This window comes from Daktulosphaira vitifoliae, unplaced genomic scaffold (assembly GCF_025091365.1).
Source record: "Daktulosphaira vitifoliae isolate Bord-2020 unplaced genomic scaffold, ASM2509136v1 Scaffold_2, whole genome shotgun sequence".
NCBI classification, from domain to species: domain Eukaryota; kingdom Metazoa; phylum Arthropoda; class Insecta; order Hemiptera; family Phylloxeridae; genus Daktulosphaira; species Daktulosphaira vitifoliae.
Window position 1 is genome coordinate 19,391,883 of NW_026099573.1, and position 24,697 is coordinate 19,416,579.

Sequence of the window (24,697 nt, forward strand, 5' to 3'; positions counted from 1 at the left end):
AATTGCAATTTTAATTTCATAATTGAAATTATAATGAACTAACAAAAGTTATAATTACAAAAATTTCATTCTTTTTTTTTCTCTATTCTAGAGGTGATATCACACTAATAAAATATTAATTTTTGTTTTAGCTTCGATGAGAAAGCTGAGAAAGTATTAATTTTACTACGAGGTTTTTTTTTATTATTTGTTTGATTCATTATATTCATTGTATAATAATACTAATTTTCTCGGAAAAAATTAAAAATTTTTGTAAAGAAAAATGTTTAATTCAAAAAACTTTACATAATATACAGTATAGTGTAATAATTTATGTTTTATCACTTCAGGGATAATTAACTTTAATATTAATTTTAGCTTCAATGCGAAGCTGAGAAGGTCTTAATTTTACTATGATATGTTTTTTTATTTATTTATTTTTGTGTCTGTTACCACTTTCTCAGCTTTCACCCAACCGATTTCTTTCAACGATACATCAAAAGATCAAAAATCGTATCTAGCCGAAGAAATTACCCTCAAAAATCGAAAAAATTTCCCTCGTTCTCCTTAAATGGGGCAAATCTCCAAAAAAATTACTAATTTAAAAATCGCTAATTTTTGTAATTTTCTCAATTTTTTTTACCTAAAAATGTCATAACTTTTTAAAAATGACCAAATCACTATAATTTTTTTTTGTAGATGCATGATGTCTTTAATTATCATTTTATAAATAAAGTTTTGATAAATAAATAAAGAAAAATTTGATATTTGGTATATATTTTTTATAAATCTGACCCTTCACCTGCCCACATGGGTATTCAAAATGACAACTTTTTCACAAAATTTAACTTTTGAAAGTATTTTGGAAATACAGATACTTATATATATATCTAATTAAAGCTGATGCGATATACTTCATTATGGAAAAAATAAATGTCGGACTTTATTTTGTCTTCATGGTGAAAATGGCTACCATATGCTATTTTTGTGTTAAAATTCTAGATTTTATATTTTACATTTCTAACTTAATATTTCCATAACTTTTTGAAAAATGTATAGATCAATACAATTTTTTCATGAGAAGTAGTAGAAATATACATCTTGCATTCGAAATACTTTTTTTTTAAATCGGACCATTTCCCTATATATGGGGGGGAGGATTCAAATCTAAATAATGCATATAGAAAGTAGAACTTTTTCAACTTAATTTTTGAAAGTGTTCTGGAAAGTCTGACACTTATATATATACAGTAGTAGTCCGATTATCCGGCATCCAACAGTCCGGAATGCCCGATAGTCCGGCATCGCTCCGGAAAATTGTAAACATTTTGGTTTTTTCCAAAAAAATGCCTTTAAAGCAAATAAGAACGATCAGGAGCTATTCGGAAGTTTTCAGGGTATTAAGGATCATCCGGACGAATTTACAATAGAGTAGAAAACTAATAACCAACAATACATAGTAGTACTTGAACCGGTCTAATTTTATCATATATGACAAAATTAGAGCGGTCCGAGTACAATGAACGCGCGCTTAAAATTTGATAACAGGAAGTTGTATTACACGGCCTCGACAGTATTGTTCGGAAACAATTAGCGGCTGGTTAGTCTCAACTATCACAATAAAACAGGTGCAGGGCAGTACAGTTAATCAATCACGAAGCGTCTTCGCTGTGCGTTGTTGTTTTGTGTCCTTTTACATTGTAGTAAACTGTGTCTCAGTACTAGCTACAGTGCTTCAGAAATTATTGATCTCCATATTTATTAGATATAAATTTTATACTAAACGCCAAAAGTCAAGAAAACAAAAAGACATTCGTGACTTTTTTAAATCTAAATGAAATATGTATTACAGTACTTGCACATAAATTATATGATATGTAAAACAAACTTTTGTACTTGCATACTATATTTTTAGTTTAATTATTAACTTAATTGTTCTTATAGCAAAGCCTACACTGAAAGGAAAGGGCACCGCCCGATAGACCGGAATTTTCGATAGTCCGGCACGGAGCCGGTCCCGAATGTGCCGGATTATTGGAATTCTACTGTGTCTTAAATTAAAGCTAATGTAATATACTTATTATGGAAAAAAAATTTTTGGACTTTATTTTGTCTTCACGGTGAAAACCAACATCAAAGTTAATAAAAAGAATAAGATTTTTGTGACAAAAATCTTTTTTATATTTTTAACTTTATAATGCTATATCTTTTTGAAAAAATGTATAAATCGTTATAATTTTTGTAAGAAAAATACTATTTATATTCTTCTTTTATGCAACATACTTTTTTTTTAAATACTACCATTTTCCTTTATATATTATACATACATATATATATTCATATATTACACTTATAAATCATAAATCTTGTAATCAGAATATAAATATGGAAATAGGAGATTATGTAGCTTTTGGAATAATCCACCAATTTTTTTAAATTAAACACTATCTACAGATTTGCATTGAAGTGTTTTTTATAATGGTGATTTTAATCACTGTCCGATATTATCTATACTGGACCCAACTAACTGTCCTCACTGTGCTGGGTTTTTTTTTTAATTAAAAATATAGGTTGGATTACAATTGTCTAGAATTCAAGTACAAAAAGCAGTCTCCAGTGAAGGTATCACCACCGCCCTTGTCAACATTTAATATTTTTAGTCAGCAGATTTTTTATACAAGATGATGATTCTACTGAAAAATAATTATTAAAAAAAACTTCATAATTTTGAAAACGTTTTTCAGTCACAAAAATAATTTTTGATTCCACTTAATTATTAGCTTGGAAACAGGCATAACACTAATGACTGGATAACAGTAATACTTATAAAAAATTTAGTTAGGTGTAAAGTCTGACAGAAAATTAATTGTGCGAGCTTATGTATTTTGATAATGCATTTGTTTGATTTTACCAGAGGACTTTTTTTAGTGTAATATTAGCTGATCGTCCTCAAACCTCTGTAAAATATTAGTTGTTCAAAATATAATTTTTAACTATTTTATATTTAGTAAAATATAATGGTCTTTGCTATAGATTTAGTTATTTTGGTTTGATATCGAAACATTTATTATGAAAAAATATACACTTTTCTTTTGGGAAATATTTTTAAATGATTATATTTATCCAGAACGGTAATTTAATTAGGCCAAATTTTTGTTTATCATAAGAGTAATAAATTCTTAGGGATAGAAATTGATCTGCGTCTATAAATTTGTTAAAAATATATATAAAATAAGTAAAAACTTCAAGTATTTTGTATTATTTATATAAAGTGATGTTTTCTGTTCAACATTCATTCTATAGATACAATAAATTTACACGTAAATAAGTCGGTGTCAAGGACGGTCATACGATGTCCCCCACTTAAAACGAATAATTTAACATTGGACCAGTCAAAAATGGCATTTCTAAAATAATTTACCACTTAAAATAAAATTTAGTTTAATAATTTTTTCTATTTAAACAATTATGACTATTCTTTTATCAATATTAGCTAATATTAATAATTGATGTAAAATTCATGTTATGTAAACATAATTCTCTCGCTACATAAACATAATACATTTATATGATACTCGGATACAGAGAAGAAATATCATAATAATAATTTATGTCGCTGCGGATTGACTAGTGACAAATGCCTAGGAAATTAGAGTACGAAGATTTACCTTTTTCCTTAACATAAAGATTGAAAGAATGTTGATTATCTACGATTTGTATAAATATGTTGTTTTTATTATCATACGTACAAATTAAATTTATATCATTATAATTGTAATTTCCAAAAAAAAAAATTTTGAGGAACTTAATGTATCTAATTTCCCCATTAAAAAAAAAAATGGTTTTATATAATAACACATAGTTTTTCTAAAATTTTGAAGGAGCTAATTTTTTAATTGACCCCTTCCCCAATTTGCGTTATAAATTTATTTAGGACATCTAAGAAGAGACAATTTACCTTAAATAATTATTATAGTAGTTAGATTTTATTTTAATTTAAAACAAGCTATTTGTGTACAGCATAATTTGTCCTCGTTTAGGTATTTCCATAATTATTACCATTATAAAGAGTTTCAGTATCAGGTTTCTACAATGTAATACAAAAACAAATTTTTAAATATATTTATACTCAAGAATTTTCAAGTGTACATAATTTTGAAGATGCTCACTGAATTACACCATCCTCATACTTATGATGTTTTTGCTATATGGTTTTTATTTTTCTTGGATAATTAATTAAAGCTCCTGTAAAAATAAATAATAGTGTTACTGACCACTTAATTAATCCATTTTATCTCTTTCAACTTTTTGAACTTTTAAATAATTAACACAGTTTTCAATTAAAAAAAATTTTAAATCCATTGGATTGGCAAAACTTAGTGTTGCCTATGTACATACATTTTATTACAGTACATATAATTTGTCCGGAAATTCATTAGCGCAACTAGAACTTTGAGGGTCCCGGAGTAAAAATCGTTAAGAGGCTTTTTTGAATTATAAAATCTAATGACCTTTTTTTTTTTGCCCATCAAATTTAATATTTTTGTCATACACAAAATATTTTATTGTAATAGTCTATGGAATGATGCAAAGACAAGAACCAACTCATCCTTTTAAAATGCTTAATTTCATATTAGAACATTAACAGTTAACTGCAGTAGCGGATCTTAGTTTTTTTAACAGGAGTACATCATGAGCGTATTTTGCATGGGACTGTGGGGGGTTTAGTCTTTATAAAAACAATCTTAGCCCCCCGGATAAACTAAATTTTTACATTGAAAAGAGGAAGATAAATAAATGTGGTATGAAAGGTCCACTTCAGGTTGAAACTTATAAAATAGATTGGCTACAGCCCCTGCTGACAAAATTTTTAAGCTACGTCCATAAGTTGCACATCTAAATTAAATGTTTAAATATATCAGGATTCAAAGAAAAAAAAAACACAGAAGGTCAATCTTTATATCATTTTGAACGTTCCCTTTATCGATAAAATTACAAACATTTCGATTATATTTTAAAAGGGGACGATAGTTAACCATTGCTAAGGTTAGAAGACTGAGTTCTCTTACTTTAAGGTCTGATACAAATTTTAATCATAATAAATAATATAAAGTAACATTTTTAAAATATATAGGAAAAAACAAGTTATAGCCGTAAATTTATCAGATGAATGAACAACATTATGCTTTTAATATTATTATTCTTAATTTATTGTACTTTTAATTTGATATGATACGTGTAATTATGTAAAGATAAGATTATTTTCACATGACTAAACAAAAGATTAACTTTTGACAATAGAAAAACAAAACAATTCAATTTAATTTGGGAAAAATAAAATTGTATGATGATTTTTTTTTTATAGTCCGAGTCCATATTTAGAGGCCTTATTTTTTAATTGTACGGGATCCAGGATTGTTAAAAAAGACCTGTTTAAATATAAGTAAACAGTTTAAAATGTCCCACAAGACTAATGTAATTTAAAAATAATTTGAACATTTTAGTGCGTTAAACGCATTTAAAACACGCTTTTAAACACTGTAATAACCTTGATGGGACCCGAGAATTGGTAAATCAAGGCCTAAATATGTCCTTTGTACAATTAAATCTATTAACTGAAATCTCACCCAAAATTAAAACATTAATAAATGATATTTTTGTTTTTTAATCTGAGTTAGTTTACACAATGCTTAAAAAAAAAAAAAAAAAATTATAAGCTTTTCAATATTGAATTATAAATATGTCCTTTAATACATTTTTCTGTTCCAATTGTTTTTAATTTTATGACTCATCCATATTTATGTACATAGATACTATTCAGTTTTTATAGATTACTATTAGAATGTTTAAGTATAGATGTTTCGTCATTTAAAAATAGACTATCCCGTTTTCGTCAGAATCGCACCAGGTCAGTGATCTCGCGATCCGCCATTGTTTAAACAGTTCACATTTCACTTTAAGAAAATCAATAAGCCCATTGCTATTCTTAAACAAAGATTTTGCACTATTCTTAAGAGCAAAATTTTACATACATGATTTTATAAAAGTAAAAATTTTAGTTAGAACTAAATTATCATTTTATTTAATACAGAATGATTCATTTATCAAGAACTCGCTTAAATAGTCAAAAAATAAAATTGAAAATTTTTTTTTTTGATCCTTTGGAATTTTTTATGTTTATTTTTTATACCCTATAAAGTTGCCAACTTAATTTTTTTCAAATGGCAATAACTAGCTTATTTAATAAATAAAAATCTAATTGGTAAAGTTACTGGATCAATAACAATTTTTGGATCAGTATTTCGGAAAATATTGTTATAACATTACTATAACATATTATAGCAAAGGGTTGAGGTAAGGCGTGGGTGATGTTATTTTATCATTATTTATTTTTCGACCACACTCTTCTTTCAGCCTAAGTATAAAAATTTATATCAATTCAGTAATACTGGTCCATAAATTGTTATCGACCCAGTTATTTTTGAAATTTAACTATATTATTATTCTCAATTATAATTGATAAAAGATATAATATAATATAATTATAATAGATAATTATCTATTAAATAAATTAGTTTATTATGTATGTTGCCATTTGACAAAATAAAGTTGATACCCTTATAAGGTATATAGAATAAACATGAAAAATACTGCATGGTTGATAAATTGAAACTATGTATCTAAAAAAAATTAAAAAAAATTCTCAATATTATTTTTATTCTTCGACTAATTAAGTGGTTTCATCAAATGAATTATCCTGTGTACAATTGTTATGTTCTGTTTTTTAGATGAAACAAAGATAAATATAAATGTATATGAAACAACAGTAAATTATAGTTATGCAAAAATAGTAAGATATAATGAAAATATAGTATTTTAAATCCTCTATGTGTTTTAATTTGTTAATTTAACGTCACTTAATAGACGTCATGAATCTTATTAGAATAAATAAATTTAATAATTCAAAGTAGTTAAATAAGGATAAGTGACTATATTTCAATTTATTTTTTATTTTTTTTTTGTTAAAGTTGTTGACCTAATTTTATATGCATACAAAATGTATTTGAGAGTAATCTCAAATATGCATACAATGCATTTGCTAGAGCTTCAATGTGTTCTACTGATTATCCATTCATGCGCAATTATCAGACGATAAAATATTATAACTAGTTTAATTTACCAAAGAAATAATAAAATATGTATATTATTGATGCACTGAATATAACCGTAAATTTGTTTTGAACTTAGAGTTGCTTAAGTTACAAAAATGAAAACACATTTTTTTGCTTTGCTCAAAATTATATAATTAACTTTTTTTTTAACTATTTATAAATAAACAATTAATTACAACATTATATGCATACATTTTTTTCTAACCACTATAGTATTTTAACTATACTTGTTGAAACCAAAACATATTACTATGTTTTACACCGATGACTTTGCAAACTTACAATGTAAAAGATGAAATTTCAAAAAACAAATTATTTACACAGTAATATAAGGAATTATTTTATTTTTCATTACAAACATTTTAAAAGATGGTTAAATATCCTTTGGAGGTTAATGTCATCTTAGGATTACTAAGTAACCATAGCACCCCCTTATTTGCGCCTATGACATTGAATAAAATTAAGTCAATTAATACAACAAAATGTACTGTTTTAGTGAAAGTTAAACAATTCTTAGGTACATTTGGCTATGATCTATGTTATAAATGGAACTTGTTTAATTCGCTCACTAATCTTGTCGAATAATTTAAACAAACATTCTCAAACATTTTATATAAGTTGAGTCTACTCAATGCCACACTAAAAAAAAAAAAATGCAGCCGACAATTTTTTATCGCCAATTCGATAATATTTTTGTTACTGAAACGATATATTTGTTTGTGTAATCTAATAACAAAAAATTATTGATGCCTGTGTATTAACAATGAATTTGTTGATTTTACTAAGATTTTTTCAGTGCAACTTAACGCAAGGATGTTATTTTAAATGGTTTAATTCTTCATAACAGGGATAAAAATCGTTCTGTTTATTATCGTTTTAAACAAAAATTTTAGTCAAAACATAATCAAAATGAACAACATTGCATATTAAAACTCAAAAAATTCAAATATATTGCAATTGATTTTTCCATCCTAAAATAGGATATATCAATGTCAAATACTCGAGTAATAGACATTGATGCTTTATAAAGATTATATTTTATTAAGATATGACATTATTATTTTAGGTAATACAAAATTAAATTTGTATTAGGTTATATGCTATAATTATAACATATAACTTAAAGTAGTAACTAATTTAAGTTTTAAGATGATTAATTTTTTTCACACTCATTGAGAAAAATTAATGTGTACCACTTTTTTAACGGATATATTATTTAGTCTGTCTGTAACTTTTCTTTAGTTCCAGACTCTTATATAATAATGCGTGCTTAATAGAAACGTAATTATTATTATAATGTCATGGCTATTTATTTCATCATGGATACAATTTCGTAAATCATCATTTATGTTATGATTTATAAACAATAAAATTAAATATGATAGGGATTACGTGTACATTCTTATGTAATTCATACTATTTTTCTAATATTAAATTCAAACTACCTAATTATATAGATGTTCAGTAAGTAAGGAAAATGTTGTCTATTTTTCTCATTGTTTGTAGCAACTGACCTGTTTCCTTACTTACTGAACACCCTGTATATGCCTTTACTTAATATAAATGTATATTGACTAACTTAGTATGCCTAAATAATGACCGATAAAAAATTAACACCTATTATTTAACAAATTAAAAGTTGAATTTTTGTTATAGAAGCAAATTTTAATATTCATAATATTACGTCTTGATGATTATAACCAATAAAATACGTAATTAAATAAAATTAAAACTATATTAAAAATATTATTAATTTAAAAACTAAAAAATATCAAAAATATTAAACTCAAAAGCTACAAAAAATTACTGAAAAGTCAAAGATCAGTATGTGTTTAGCGTTAGTAATGGTAATATTGTTTCGGAAATACGTTTGCGCGTCTTTTCAGTAATTTTTCGTGGCTATTGAGTTTAATATTTTTGATATTTTTTAGTTTTTAAATTAATAATATGTTTAATATAGTTTCAATTTTATTTAATTAATTAGCCATTAATTTTTAAAATAAAGTGATAACTAAAAAAAACACAGTACAGTTTATACACGGCATAATTGAAATCAGTATAAATAATACCTGTAACGATTAACATCACTCTTATAAAAAACACTTCAAACACAACATTGTTTATTTTATATTGTTTTAAAATTTCACTAGGATTAATATTCTTTAAAAAGAAGTTGCAGTTTTAAAATGAAGGAAGTTTGTTTTGAAAAATCCGTGTTTAACAGTAGCGTAATTTAGACATTTTTAGAATTTTTTTTACTACCGAGACTGGAGGAAATTTTTCAAAATTATAACGCTGAAAGCTTTAATGAATACGTTTTGTGATTTTTAGTTATATCGTAGATCTAAATGGGTTCAGTAGAAGTGGGAGTATGGTGTTTCCTAGACAATAAAAACATAGAAAAGTGAAACCAATAACTTCTCAGTTATGCTCCAAGTTAAAATATGTAATACAAAAAGCCACTAAAAATACTAAAACTCCCGTATACGTATTTTGAGAAAAGTTGCCATTATCAATACTAAAAATTTTTAGTATTATTTGTGGCTTTTTTAGTTTAATATTTTTAAATATAAATTAAAATCTAAAATATATTTTTAATTTTAAATAAAAAAATTTATGTTTAACATAATTTTGAAGGTGTTCTAGACACCTTGAACCTCCTCTTAAAATGACCTTAACAATCATATCAATTTTCTCATGTTCTAGTTCACTGTCACTAACTTAAACTTGTTTTATACGCTGCCTTACATATAACTATTTTTTTTTATCTATTTCATAATATTCACAAATTCGGTGAATGTGAAATAACTAGTAGGAACTAACAGAAATATTAATAAAATAACCTTCAGACAAATTACGTAAACATCTTGTAATACGTACTTAAAATAGTAAAAATTAAAAAAAAAATACACCCCTGCTTAATGCCTGGTTAAATGATTAACAATATGTACATAATTAGTTATTATAAGTTATTTATTTAAGTTAAGTCACATATAAATATGAAATCAAATTAGGTTTAAGAAACTCTGTGGCCGGCGCCTAACCTATGAGCAAAAATATATCTTTCTATGATAAATAGATTTACTAAAACAATTATAAACAATAGCTCTAATTATGCAAAAACAAATCCAAATAATTTATTTTTGTACAGTTATATTTATGTCAATACAACTACGTAGGTATACTATTTGCTAACCATTATTTGACAAAGTATGTAATAAAAAAAACAATAAAATGGTCATAAGTGATGTTAAGGTTGGGCCATAGAGAGCGATTCCACTCTCAAAGTGAAAGTATAATTATTCAAAATCCGGTACAGTCGGTACCAGGTTAGTGGGAACCAATATAAATTCAAATATGACGGTAATTAACATCACTGACATAAAACGTTTAATTGGTAATGTGTCCAAAGAAAGTTTCATGACAACATTTTGTTTAGGAGTGAGGATATTGGTCCTCCCTCATTTAATACATCTATGGAATAGGCACTAAATTAAAAAAAAAACCTCATAGAAAAATGTTGGTAAAACAATTCGAATTTTCGAATTTGCGATTTTTACACAAAAAGATCTTACATTTTTCATTGATTTTTTTTCAATTTTTCTCCAAAATAAAATATATTACACAAACTTTAATTTAAGATATAATTAAATGTATCAGGTTATCCAGAACATTTGTAAAAAAATTAAAAGGAAAAGATGTTATTGATAGTTATAAATTACTTAATAAAAACCCCTCAAGAAAGTTAATGATTGGATCCTCGAAAAAAGTACATCATTAAAAAAGAATACATTTAAAGAATTTCTGAAATAAATTAATGTTAATATGAATATATATATGAAATCATAGTATGCGCTATGCCAAGCATAGTAATGCTAGTGCTTTACAGCTTTTCTAACTCTCATGTTTCTGTTTCCTTTTAAGATAAATAATTGAAACATAGATTAATTCTCAGTAGCTTAGAACAATCAAAAAAAAAAAAATAACCCTTAATGTTAAATCATTTCAAAGTAGAAGAATTTATATTTTTTTATGTTTGTAATTAGCTGATGAATTATTTAAATTGAATCAATTATTTCAAAACCTAACAAATGTCAAAAATACAAGAAATTAGTTAGCTTCAATTATTTTTAAACACATTATTACAAGTTAAACATTTGTCTTTTATAGTTGTTTAATTTTTGATAAAATAATATGTTAATTGCAGAAACACATCAAGTGAACAGTGCTTGACGGCTCTGTGTATTAAACTGCAGATGGGAGGGTTCATTGAAAATGTCTGCAAAATCTATTTTATGTTGCTTATAAAAATAGGATTGAAGTTCATGAATTAATGAAATAGCAAATTTGGCCACCTTATAGACATTATTACTTTGATAGACAGACTTCTATGGAGAAAAAGACGATTGGAACTTTTTATTAGGTTTTTGTTGAAGATACATTTTTCATAAAGTTATAAGGATATAAAATTGAAATTAAAAATATAAATTCGATCATTTTTGCAAATAAAAGCTTTTAGGATTTTTTAATGCAGTAACCGTTTTCATCACAATGTTTAGAGATTAAAATTTTAACCTAATACTTTTTCAACTTCCCATGGCGGCTAAAAATAACGTTTTTTTTAATATATCAAAATTTTCCACTTCATAGACAATTAAGTTTTGTATTCGTCATAATTCCAAAAATAAATTTTATGACCACCTTTAAGTGATACATGAAAGATATTTTAACTTTGAGCGAATAAAACTTTTTTATATTACTCTAATACAAAAAATTATATTGTAAATAGATTTATAATACACGATATTAATTATTATTTACAATTCAAAATACATATTACTGTTTAAAAGGTCATTGACTTTACTATTATAAAATGAAAAACATCATACGATTTGAATATAAATTATCTAAAGAAAATAACAGCCAAATGAGTAAATAATTCAATAAGAATAATAAATTATGTAAACAAGTAACAAAAAGTTGAAATGAAGTACAAGATATTATTATTTTATAATTTTTATTCTTTAATTCTCTTTAATATCCAAACAGTGTTGATAAAATCTAGAGAATTATCTAGATAAAAATAATATTATCTTTTATCATGTTAGATGACTTTATAAATATCTATATAAACGTCATCCAAAATAGGATTTTTGTTATCTAGATAACGAAATTACTTATTTTATTTATCTACGAATAATAAAATGTTTAACAGTACTAAAAAACCTATACGTGTTTAATTATAATTTTAATAGTATGTTTTAATTTTTTTATATTATCAAACTCTTGTAAAGGTCCTACAAATGGTGTATTTTTATGAAAACACTGAACAATAACATTGACATTACATCAATACGAATTTAACTAAAATTATCTAAGTTTAAACAATTAAGTACAAACCGGTCCAGCGTAATAGAATCGTAAAACGTTTATATCGGAACGTTTTGATTTATTTTAATAAGCCACGGTAAATATCAAAACTGATTATTGACTATTCAAAATTTGATTTAATTCATTCCCTAATTACCATTTGAAAAAAATTATAGATCCCATTTAATTTAAATTTTAATGAATAAATTTTACCCCCAAAAATAATTTTTTCATTTATTATGATTTATAAAAATTAATCAAATTTCTTTCTCTAGATTATTAAACAAAATCATAACTTAATGAAATAATGGGGATAGTATTTATAATAAAGCACACTGTATATAAAAAAAAATAATAATATCCATATAATTTTAATAAAAAAATATGTATCATTTGTTAGAGTGTGGTATTGCACATTGATCACACTAGTTGATGACAAAACTCTAGTGTTAAGCAGCGCCTACTGCCGTAGGTGAACAGATGGGTGACCATAGGTGCCACTTTTACGATAGTGAAAACCACTATACTTAAATATTTCATTTAACATTTCTGGATATACCAATCTAATTAATGTTAATCAACCTAACTGTTTAAAAAAAAAAGAAAATCATTTGTTAATATTCCTAATTTTTTTGGTAAAGATTTAAAATGCTTTAGTAATTGGGATGGACATTTTTTTCTATATTATCGACAACAAAATAGAATTTCGTTATAATGAATGAAAGAAATGGAAAACATTAAGAAAGTTATTAATAAATGAAAAAGAAAAATTAATATGCATTTTATCTCTTATGATGAATTTTAATCGAATATCTATATCTAATCTATATAAATATTTAGTTATCTAATCCCAACCTGCACTCAAATCTAACTTCTTTTAGTTAATAATAAGTAGTTTCAACTAATTAAAATAAATAGTTTATAATTTATAATACATATATTAATTATTAGATTAAACAGTTTTAAATAGAAGCCTAAAATTCAAGCACAGTTAGAAAAAAACTTATTAATTTGAAAGCTAAGTTTAGAAACTAGCGTATGATATAATTGCACTGGCAGATTAGAAATTGATACATTAAAATGTTAATATTATTATGTATTATATTAAAATACATCATGTAGACAGTGTGAAAAAACTTATCAATGATTTAATGCGATTTTAAAGTATCGAAGGATTTCTTAAAGCTTTTTACATAATATACCAGACTTCTATTTAATTTAGTTTTTAATAACATTTTTTCTATTTTAAAAATTTTTAAATTAAAACTCATCTCGACATCTAATATGAGTATATCTAATTTAAAATTAGTTATGACTAATAAAACATAGTGTCTTAGATACTGTATTATAAGTATGAACGTAATGTATTTTTATTCATTATCAACAACAGTTATTTCACCATATGCGATTTTTTATTGAAATTATAAATTTTATACATAGCCATGAAATAAAGACGATATTAACATATTTATCATGCTAGCTTAATAAATACTAACTAATATTAAAAATTTTAAATGGATAAAACTGAAAAAAAAATTATCTATTTATATTTATTATATTAGTGCAATATCGCCTTTTTAATATATATTAAATTTTATGTATATATGCATAAAACTTCCTTTAAGAATTTTATTTTAATAATAACTTATTCTTTTTTTACATCTTTTTACGTGCCCCCATACATATTAAGTATTGGGAATCTCATCTAAAAATTTGTACGTATAATTGCGTATAGAATGAAAGAGAAATATTAAGCGAAATTTTGATAAAAATTGAGTTGTATAGATTGTATACAAAAATATACAATTATTTTTATAATAAATTTGTTTATCGTTAAAAAGACAATGCTTAAGTATGTTAAACTCTAGAGAGTGTGATTTTTAATTCTGTCACTTTCTTACATTCTCACTACTCATAGGCTATGAAAGCCAATAAACGAAAGCAAAATTTACATTGCGTGAAAATTGACGTGATTTTATAAAAATATACGTGATATGCAAAGGAACAACGACCTCCAAAAAACATTTAATACGTAGTAGGACAACTTTAAATATCATGTATCACAATAACAAACATGGAATAAGAGTCTTATATGATATTATGTTTTGCAAGTGTTCGTGTTCATTATTCCACAGCGATTACGCGTATAAAACGTGTAACGTATTTACACGACCTATGCCAACTCAGTGGACTTGACGGTAGGTCGATAAAAAACGCGTTTTAATAACCACATGTTATACAGCGTGAACTGAGTTTGATATTATACTGTTATGTAAATCGAATTTTTTTTCGTTGTTCATTTAAAACTACCAAAATGTATGGTCTGGCGATGAAGGTCATTCATTTTATTATATACTCTTTCAATATATATATTCTTAAAAACTAAGAGGAGAAAAGTGTCCTTGAAATTAAACAAAGCAGTCGTATCGCGCTTGAATACGACAAATAATTATTACCATTATTTTTTTACACCCATCAGACTAGCTGGTTTCCCACATACGAATTGTAGTAGGGTGACTACATAGGTAGGGTGAATGTATTTTAACTCAATAAAATGATCATTTTATTTCTAATTCAACGTACACTAGTGGTGATCTAAAAATGTTGTAATAATAGAATGGCAAAGATTAACTTTTTAGTTAAAATTCCACTCAAATTATAATGTATACGTTTATAAAAAATGTGAACTATGGTCAATATAAAATTTATAGACCAAAAATAAAAAATTAACACCCATGATTAATGTAATTCCTCTTCATTTATTTCGTTCTCATTCAATGACATTACTTTGCACTCGACTTGATTTGAAAAAAAGATAGTCAATTTTATAAAAGTATGCTTTAGTTTTATAAATGTTTATTAATACAGAGACATACATTACTTAGCATAAGTCGATCGTTAGAGTCTGTTATTTGGTTTGTTTAATGAATGGACATAATTTATACATATTAAAAAATAATATCGAAAAATGGAGTGAGTCAAAATAGTAATTTTAAAATTTCAAAAAAAAAAATACTACTATAACAAATTATAAAAATGTACGATGATTATCAATCCAAATAAAATAGATTCAATGCTGATTTCGACTTCCATACTACGTAGTTGCTTTTAGTTGGCCGATCAGTTATGTTAAGTCAACGACCTGTAGTACTTTTGGCGGTCGATTTGAACACAAAAGTTTTGATGGTAGCACACAATGTTGTGGAGTAACAAAAACAATTTTTTAAAAACGTGACCAAAATATTATCGTTTTCTAGTGTACATTCACAGCTTTAGATTTAATTAGTTTTTAATTTAATTATGATATACATATATATATATATATATCACTATCATTCATTCATATTGTTAATAGTATGATTACGAATCAACCGAGAGTTCATTGTTCCGAGATACGACGACGACGACCAAGGGGCGGAGGCAGCTTGCCTGTATATGCTTATCGACAACAGAAGTGTAATTTAAGATGATGAGGAGAGGAGACTTTACATGTATGCTTTTGTATATAAAAGTTGAGAGGCACGACAAAGGGCAGAGGTGGTCGACCAGACTCAGACTGCGTGCGTAAAATATTGTTGCGCGCAACAGAGTAGGGACAATTCGGTGGCGGCGATGACGGCGTTGTTCAACGCATGCGCGGCTCACGCATTCTATAGTCTGGCCTTAACGCGGTGCCGATTGAGGCAGGTCAGTGTCAATGCACTTTAATGACGTTAGCATACAGCTCATCCTTCGCAGTACCGACAGTCAGAACACTGCAAAACGACCGCTGAGCAGCTTCTATTTATTTTTTACTTTTTTAAAAAATATTTTTGAATCATACGCCAAATTTAATTTAAAGAAAATGTTTTTAATAATTTAAGAAAATATAACAATTTATTTAAAAGTTCTTTACCATGTTCTTATAGTGTAAACAAGGATAATTTCACCAAACTGTTGAAAAGGTAAGAAAAATAACAAAATTTAATAACGCGAAACCATTAAAAATTTTATTTTTATCACAAATAATTTTCTTATAAAAAAAATTTAGAATAAGAATTAATTTTTTTATGTAACATTACATATAATTGTAACATCAAAATAACTTTTTACAGTTTATATGTTTTTATTTTTAAAGTAATTTTTTTTATTTTATAACATAAATTAAAATTGCTAAAATTTGTTTTTAGCGATCTTAAATGTTCGATAAATAACGTTTTTTGTTGTCTGAGGTTATGGCCGTGGGACGCCCGCCATTGGGGTACGGCCGCCAGCCAAGTTCGTTGCCCTAGGGTCGACCTCCCACCCGCGCATGGTGCGGCCCTGTGCAGGGTGAATGACATCTGCCGCCGCTGTTGCCGCTCAAATATAACTTATTAATTAAACCCTCAGTGTAGGAAATGACAATTATATATATATATATATATAAAAACTTATAATACTTAAATATATACAAATTTTTTGTCGCATTAAATGGATCGTGAAAAACCATGTTATAAAAATTGAACTTAGTAGTAACAGTAAACTTACAATAATCGATAACGAATAAACCAAAAATACAAAGGGAATTAGTTATATTGCAATTCATTGTACGTGTGCGAACAGAAGCTCATATTTACATATACCCGACAGTGACAATGGTGTCATTGAACGGACGCTGAGCAACCTTCATTGCCGACATTAGCCGGAGATGACGCCTTCGCCGCCGTCATTTGCTATAATATATAATAATAATAATTTTGTATGATTCTATCATACGTTCGTTGCATTTATAAATATTCAAACTATACATGTCACACACACGGTTATGATTATCTGTCTACATAACGTGCACTCGAGTAAATAACCTTCAAAAATATAACTATAAAGAAATAGTACTACCTATATTAATTCAAATTGCCAAATAACAAGTATTAAATATTAACAATTAATAGTAATGTCCATAAGTGTACAAAAATAATTTATATTTTATGTATAAACATTTAATTTCATTCTCTTGCTGTCATATATCATGATATTTTACTTGTTTAATTTATAATACATTGTTGATTTTTATGTTTAAGGCATTTGTTTGTTTTTTGTTCAGTATCAATAATTAATAAATTTATTGAATAATTGCCATAGGAATGACAATTTAAATTGTAAGTGGCGCTACCATTGTTCAAACTATCAAAGCTCAACGTACAAAATGTTTTCCTAGGTCAGTAACTGACGACGACCAATAGGATATAATATAAATTTATTACTATAAAGACGGGCGCGCGCATAAAATTACATAGGTATATTGTTACAACCAGTCTAGCTTATTTTGGACCTTCATCAGTATAATTAAAGCTAAAAAACTGTACAACGTTTCTATAAATATATATATATATATAATTATCTCAAATATTCAAAATATAAATAAATAAATAAAAAAAAATTACAATGATAAAATAAAAAATTCCTGTGAACATATAAATGTTTACATTCAGAATCTAAAAATAGTTTAGCTTTATTTAATTTAGAAATTCCTGAAAATTTAATTTTTTTATAAAAGTTTAACTAACTTTCTTTCTTTTTTGTTATCATTAAGAGTAATCAAATTATCAATTTATAATGAAGCATACATTTATTTTTTGAGACAAAATCAAACAAAAAGTTACCCAAGTAGAATCAAATTTAATAAGATGAATAATAAGGATCTCATATCGTTTCAAGACTCAGAATACAAAATAAAATTCTGGAGATCTGATTAATTAGTTCCGCAATCAAATATATCATGTTTTGTTTTTTTGAGACAACATTGAGTTTTATCAACATACGATTCAGTAGAATCTATTTCATAACATAAATATTAGTCAATAACTAAACCCAATTATCCATAATTAATAAATATAAACAATACTATTATGATCAAAGGTTGTTGACAGGGTTCACTGAAATATCAGCCAAGACAACGGGGGGTTTATAAATTAATAGACCAAAGTCTGACAATAAGCATTAATTGTAACGCATATATTCGTGTAATGCAATATTTATTAATCTATAAAAAAAACTTTCTATTTCTAACAATTGTCAACATTAATAATTTATATCAATTTTTTATCGTATAACTTTCTAAGAATTAAAAAAAATTTTTATTATTTTTCATAAAGTTCATAATTTATTAAAGCCATAAAAATTTGTTTTAATATTTGATAAAACCATTTAAACAAATTGTCATGAGTTTAGCTTAATAATAACTGAACGGAAACCTTCACATTTCAAAATTATTATTATTATGATTTTGAAATATTATAATAATTAAATTATTATTAAGTATTAAAGATGTTAACAAATGATTTCATAATCAAACACCATATAATTTTTTTATTATGTAATTATTAAAAAATAAATAAAATAATAAAAGATATCTTTATACTCAAAATTAACATCATTGAACATTGAACATTGTTCAAAACACAATTATTTAAGTAATAATTTTTTTGTTTAAATAGTTGTTTTCTATGAGGTTCAGCTATTGTATAAAGTAATAAGTTAATGGGTCTTCATTATTTCAAAACCGGATAATACAAGGGACCGACAATATTTTTTAAGTAAAAAGTGCAATATCTTTGTAAAAAAATAATATTTTTCTTGTAATTAAGTAAAATACAAGCAATACATTTTATAAATTTTAATCAATGAAAATTAAATACTTAGTGTAAATACCTTAGAATAATTATCAACATATCATATAATTTTTTTTACTACAACGACAGATAAATAACAACTACAGAGCAGAAAAATATTGAAACATCCCCCATTTGTTGACTGTTTCAGTATGAAAAATTATATCTGAGTTGTTACGACCCGTAGATCCGAACTTGTGTCGTAAAATTTAGCATCGCAAGTACGGTTCTAGAGGACACAGCCGCTCAGTGCGCACGCCCGTTTTGAATTCACTAAATTGTAAATTAATAATTCGCTCAACTCATTAATTTAATGAGAAAGAATTTTAAAATTTAATCCAACACAGATAATGGAGATATAATAAAATTCTGATAATTATATCAACAATAATCTATTATAGCAATTAATTGCAAACATATTTATTAAAACGGAAATCCGTGTATTAGGTTAATTAAAAATGTTAATGCCTTATTTACTAATTTAATTTCATTCTATGATTTTTATTTAAAAAACATAACTTCTATTAAAAAAAAGTTGATATAATACAACATTTGAAGTCAAATTACAATGTAGGTTAATAGAATATAATTTATACCATATTATATCAAGACACAACAAATACAATATAGCAAAAAATTTATTGTGATTTGTTTTATAGTTATAAATAACCATGAGCATAATTTAAACATTTTTAGGTTTTCTTTTGCCTGTTCTTCTTGTTTGGCAATGAATACTATTTTTCTTTACTTTGGAAGGAATTTTCACATTTGTTAGGTGGACAAATAATTCTACTCTATTCATGTCTATGTCAATAATGTATACAATCTATTTAAAATATAATTGAGTTCATTTACCTTTAGCACATTGCACCACACCAGATGTGCATAGATTTTATATAAATTTGCGCATATTTAATGTTTATTATTATCCTTGTTTCAATAAATAACATTATTTAAATTATCACGATAACATATCAGTACCACATTAATCCAAAACGAAAATTATTTTTATAATGAGATTAATAAGAGTAGTGGATTACTTATCAATATTGAATTATACGTTATATTTTTGAAATTCAACTTTAAATTAAATGTCAAAATTAAGTAAAATTATGATTGCTATTCTATTTTAATCTAATTTGAGAATAGTTTTAAAACAAAAATCGTGTCAGTAAACATAATTATCAAATTAAAAAAATAAATAACTCAATAAAATTTTTTAAATACATAGTTGACTTCTTAATGCGCGTGTCAGTTTTAAACAAAAAGTGTTTTTACCAATAAATTTTTTTTATCTAATATTTAAATTTAAAAAATAATTACATTAACCAAAGGAACATATCGGGAAAAATATAGCTGTTGAATACCCACATTAAACTTAAATCTCATACTTTGGCTGATTTGTTTAATGCATAATTGTAAAACACACTATTCTAGTAATAGAAATAGTACAGACTTAATAAAAAATGCATACAAAAACATTGAACAGCTGAACGAGGATTGGTTCTATACGTTTCTATTAATTTACCAATGACAACTATTTTACCAAAACGCTTAGTCAACCAACATTCATTTTAGATGAACCTAAATTACTGCTATACTAATCATTAAATATCATACATATCATACACAATATCTATGGTGAACATGTGTATATATATTCTTTAAAGACGTTACAAAAATAATTTTCATTTTAAACTTATGAATGTTAATAAAATAATCAAAGTACAAAGTAAATAAATTTCAATTTTCATTTTAAAAGTTTTAATTCTTTATTAAAATTAAAAACAATCTTATCTTAACATCACTTTTTGACAGTAACTAGAGACGTACTCAAATTTCATTTTAGGAGGATAATCATAAAAAAAAATTTTATTACTCTTTTAAAAAAGAAAATATATATCATTATCATATAACTATTTTCGTTGTAGGATGGGTTCTATCCCGTGGTCATATATATGCATAATGAAAATTGTAAAATTATAAATATTTAATTAAATATAGCAGAAGAATTTAATAAATATTATAATAACAAAAATATTTTTAAAAATGACGTAGAAAACGAATAACATATCAATTTATTAAAAATTTAAATTTTTGTTTAAAACGACTCACCTCTTTAAGAAACATAAGTAGTTTTTGTTGAATTTTAAATCATACTGTAATTAATTAACCCATTGAAAACCATTTTATTTAAAATAAAGAGAACTTAAAATTCTCATAATTTTAAACTTAATTAAATTAATTTAAATATAAAAAATTACATTAAAATGAATTTCAATAATTTGTACAATTTAAAATTGTTTTATACATAAAAAATAAAAATAAAAATTTGTTCTGTTGAATGTATGCATAATGCAGTGCTCGAATGCATTATGAATACACCATGCAGTTGGTATTACTAATAGCAACTGCCAGTGAAACAGTTACTCTATACCACATTTAAACCAATTACAATAAACAAGTTTCTGCATAAAAATTAAATTGCAGTGTTTTACAGCGGAAAAGTATTTAGCCTAGGATGCAGTGTGCGAATAAACGCAACCATGTCTATTATTATAATAGTTCGGCCGTAATGATCAACGATAGTTAAAAAAATAAATAATAGATGGCAGTGTACATAATATAATTTTTTTCCTTTCTTAATAGTTTTATTTTTAAAATGATTTTTGTTTATATTTCTGCATTACACGTAACTTATAAATTTATTACTAATAATTATTTTAAAAAAATTATTACAATTTTACACTTTCAATGCAATAGTCAATTTATTTTATTAATAAAATACGATAAACTTTGACGCAAAATCGTAATTACGAAATTTGTGAAATAATCAAAATAATAATTAAAGATTATTGATGGACTAATTTATTTGCTAACAACTGACAACATCAATTTACTAAAAAATTAATAATACTTGGATCAATTTGACCTAGTAGATGAACGCTATCTATTTGATATATTTACAACTAAGGAAATTTTCTATCAATACACTATTGACAAGCATGAAATGAACCCATGTCGGGCTACAAATTGTACTAAGCTTAAAATTGATAAAAAAATTTTAGATAACCTTCAAATACGATCACAATTATCGAATAAAAAGGAAATTTTTTTCAATAAAAATATTTAATTATTGACATTGAAATTTTTGGCTAACAATTTTGTTGCCTATTTGACTCGTCTTAAAAATTTATAATTTATACAAATTTTAATTCTTTAAGTCTTATTCTATGATCCGTATTTTAAAACCTGTGTGAAATAATAGCACTTTTTGTTCTATAATGAGTCTAATAGTTTTTAATTTATAATTTTCAGGACGTGAGTAAGGACAAATCAAAGAAAATACCCTAGCGTCAAACATCGTGCACAACTGTCTTTCAATTGCTAGCAGCTTGATACGCAGACAAGAGTGAGGTAGTTGGTTGTATAGTACCATATAATCAATTTGGAACGTACTATACAATCGGCTAACTTTTCTTCTGTCATGTTAATACAACTTCTTGAATGGCTGCAGTTCAATAATTTACTTTAGTCTAAGAACCTTGTTCAATGTAATAATTTATGAAAGGATTATGTTAACCATATAATAATGACACATAAATAAATTTATACACTTTATAATTTATTATTAATTAAGTATTATAACTTTTATGATTTAATAATCAATGGCGTAAATAAGGAATCATGGCTGCATTAGAACCCTTCTAAAATACGGAACTTTTTTTATTTTCTGATCACATTTTTTTTTACACTTCAGTCGAGTTAGAAATGGGCCTTCTATATTAACACTCTGGAGCCAAATTCGCATACTTTCGCCATTGATAATTATACGACTAATTTAATGTTTTAATTTAATTTTATTCAATTTACTTAATGCTAAATAAATTTCTAATTTCTTTAAAATTATAAAGAAAAAAAATCTGTAGAGTTTTAAAGTTAACAATTAGGTAATTATTATATGGCTAATTTGATTATTTTGTAATCATAAATATCTAAAAAATACGATAGTTTTTATAGGCTTTTTACATAACACTAAGACTTAATATACATGAAATTTAAATTTAATCATAGAGTTGATCACTAACATTAACACAAAATTTCTAAATGGTAGAACAATGATATTATTTCAAAACATTGTAATGAGCACAAAAAAATTACATTACTAATTTAAAAATAACTATCTCAATATAGTATTTTAAACTGAAGTTCACTATAAAATAATTGATTACATATTTATAGTTATAGGAATATACTTTAATTTCTAAAAACACATTTTGTATCAAAAAACACATCTTAAGTCTTGCATGAAATTTGAATAATGGATTTAATTATTCTGTAATAATGATTTCACCATGTTTAATCATGTTGATGATCATGAACACTAGTTGTTACTCTGTTGATTCTTTTTGTTCTTTTTATCTTATCATGAAACGCAAACGAAAAAATTTAAATTTGTGTCAGTTGCTAACGGAAAAGGTCGACACATATAACGAGGAATGTTGATTTCTTAATTTGTGACTGAAATATGTATAATATAGAAAATGTGATACTTTGAAATAAAAATACACATTACATTATTTTCTTATATTAAAGTTTAAATCAAGAATTAATCTTCACGTACAAATACATTTTGAAAAAAAACAATTATAATCTACTTTTTTCTTTAACATTACTATTTAAATAATAGTAATTAACCGAAATTTCATCACAAAATTTGTTAAAAAAAATAAAATAAATATATGATAAAAAAGTAACTTTATATTTTTCCTTTATAAAGCTCTAGATAAATAATTAATGTATGTTAAATTACATCAGGGTTTTCTACCTTTACTTTTTATTTACAATTCTCAATGTTAAAACATGTGGTGTGGGTATGTGCGAAACCCCCTGCAGAAATTTTATATTATAAGAACGTGTGAAATTGATACAAAATATATTTATATAAAATATTTTTAAAAATGCCGATGAATTATTTATTCTACTTAATTTCTCTTACTATTTATATTTTAATTTAGAATTTAAAATGAACATTAGACTTATTCATGCATGAATTTAATTTATTTACTTGTATAGAGGTAAACAACGCTATTTTATTTTTGTAAATGTTAGATGAATTAGTCACGTTATCACATAAATTGTATATTATTTTTAACTAAAACATCTACAATTCACTATTTTTTTTTAATCAGATTTAATCTCTTATTAATAACAAATACATTCAAAATAAAACCATATAAACTCCTCAGTCATATAATATATATATATTGGTTACATTAAAGTGTTCTTTTGTATATTAATATAGTAACAAATTATATGTTTTAGTGTTAAAGTAGAAAATCTGTTTTTATTTTTTAGATTATCTATAGTCTTTATGCAACATAACACAATTATAGAAATAGTCCACAAAATATTGAAAACTCTCAGAAGTGGAACCGGATTATATCAAATCATCAAAAAAAAATTAAAAGAAAAGCGTGTTAAATGAATTAAAAGAAAAATTTTGAAAATACTTCATCTAATTTTTAGCTGAGATATATATAT

The 24,697-nt window shown here is 25.0% G+C and overlaps 2 long non-coding RNA genes across 2 annotated transcripts; one reads left to right on the top strand and one right to left on the bottom strand.

Annotated features, from left to right (window-relative positions):
• Window positions 1–4,035: 4,035 nt before the first annotated feature.
• Window positions 4,036–21,542, bottom strand: LOC126899449 (uncharacterized). The gene is made up of 3 exons (XR_007702597.1): window positions 21,269–21,542; window positions 4,149–4,224; window positions 4,036–4,066 (listed from the first exon to the last, which is right to left on the bottom strand). It is a non-coding gene; the product is annotated as an uncharacterized LOC126899449 (long non-coding RNA).
• On the top strand, window positions 16,239–24,697 carry LOC126899446 (uncharacterized). The gene is made up of 3 exons (XR_007702594.1): window positions 16,239–16,465; window positions 22,472–22,707; window positions 24,512–24,697. It is a non-coding gene; the product is annotated as an uncharacterized LOC126899446 (long non-coding RNA).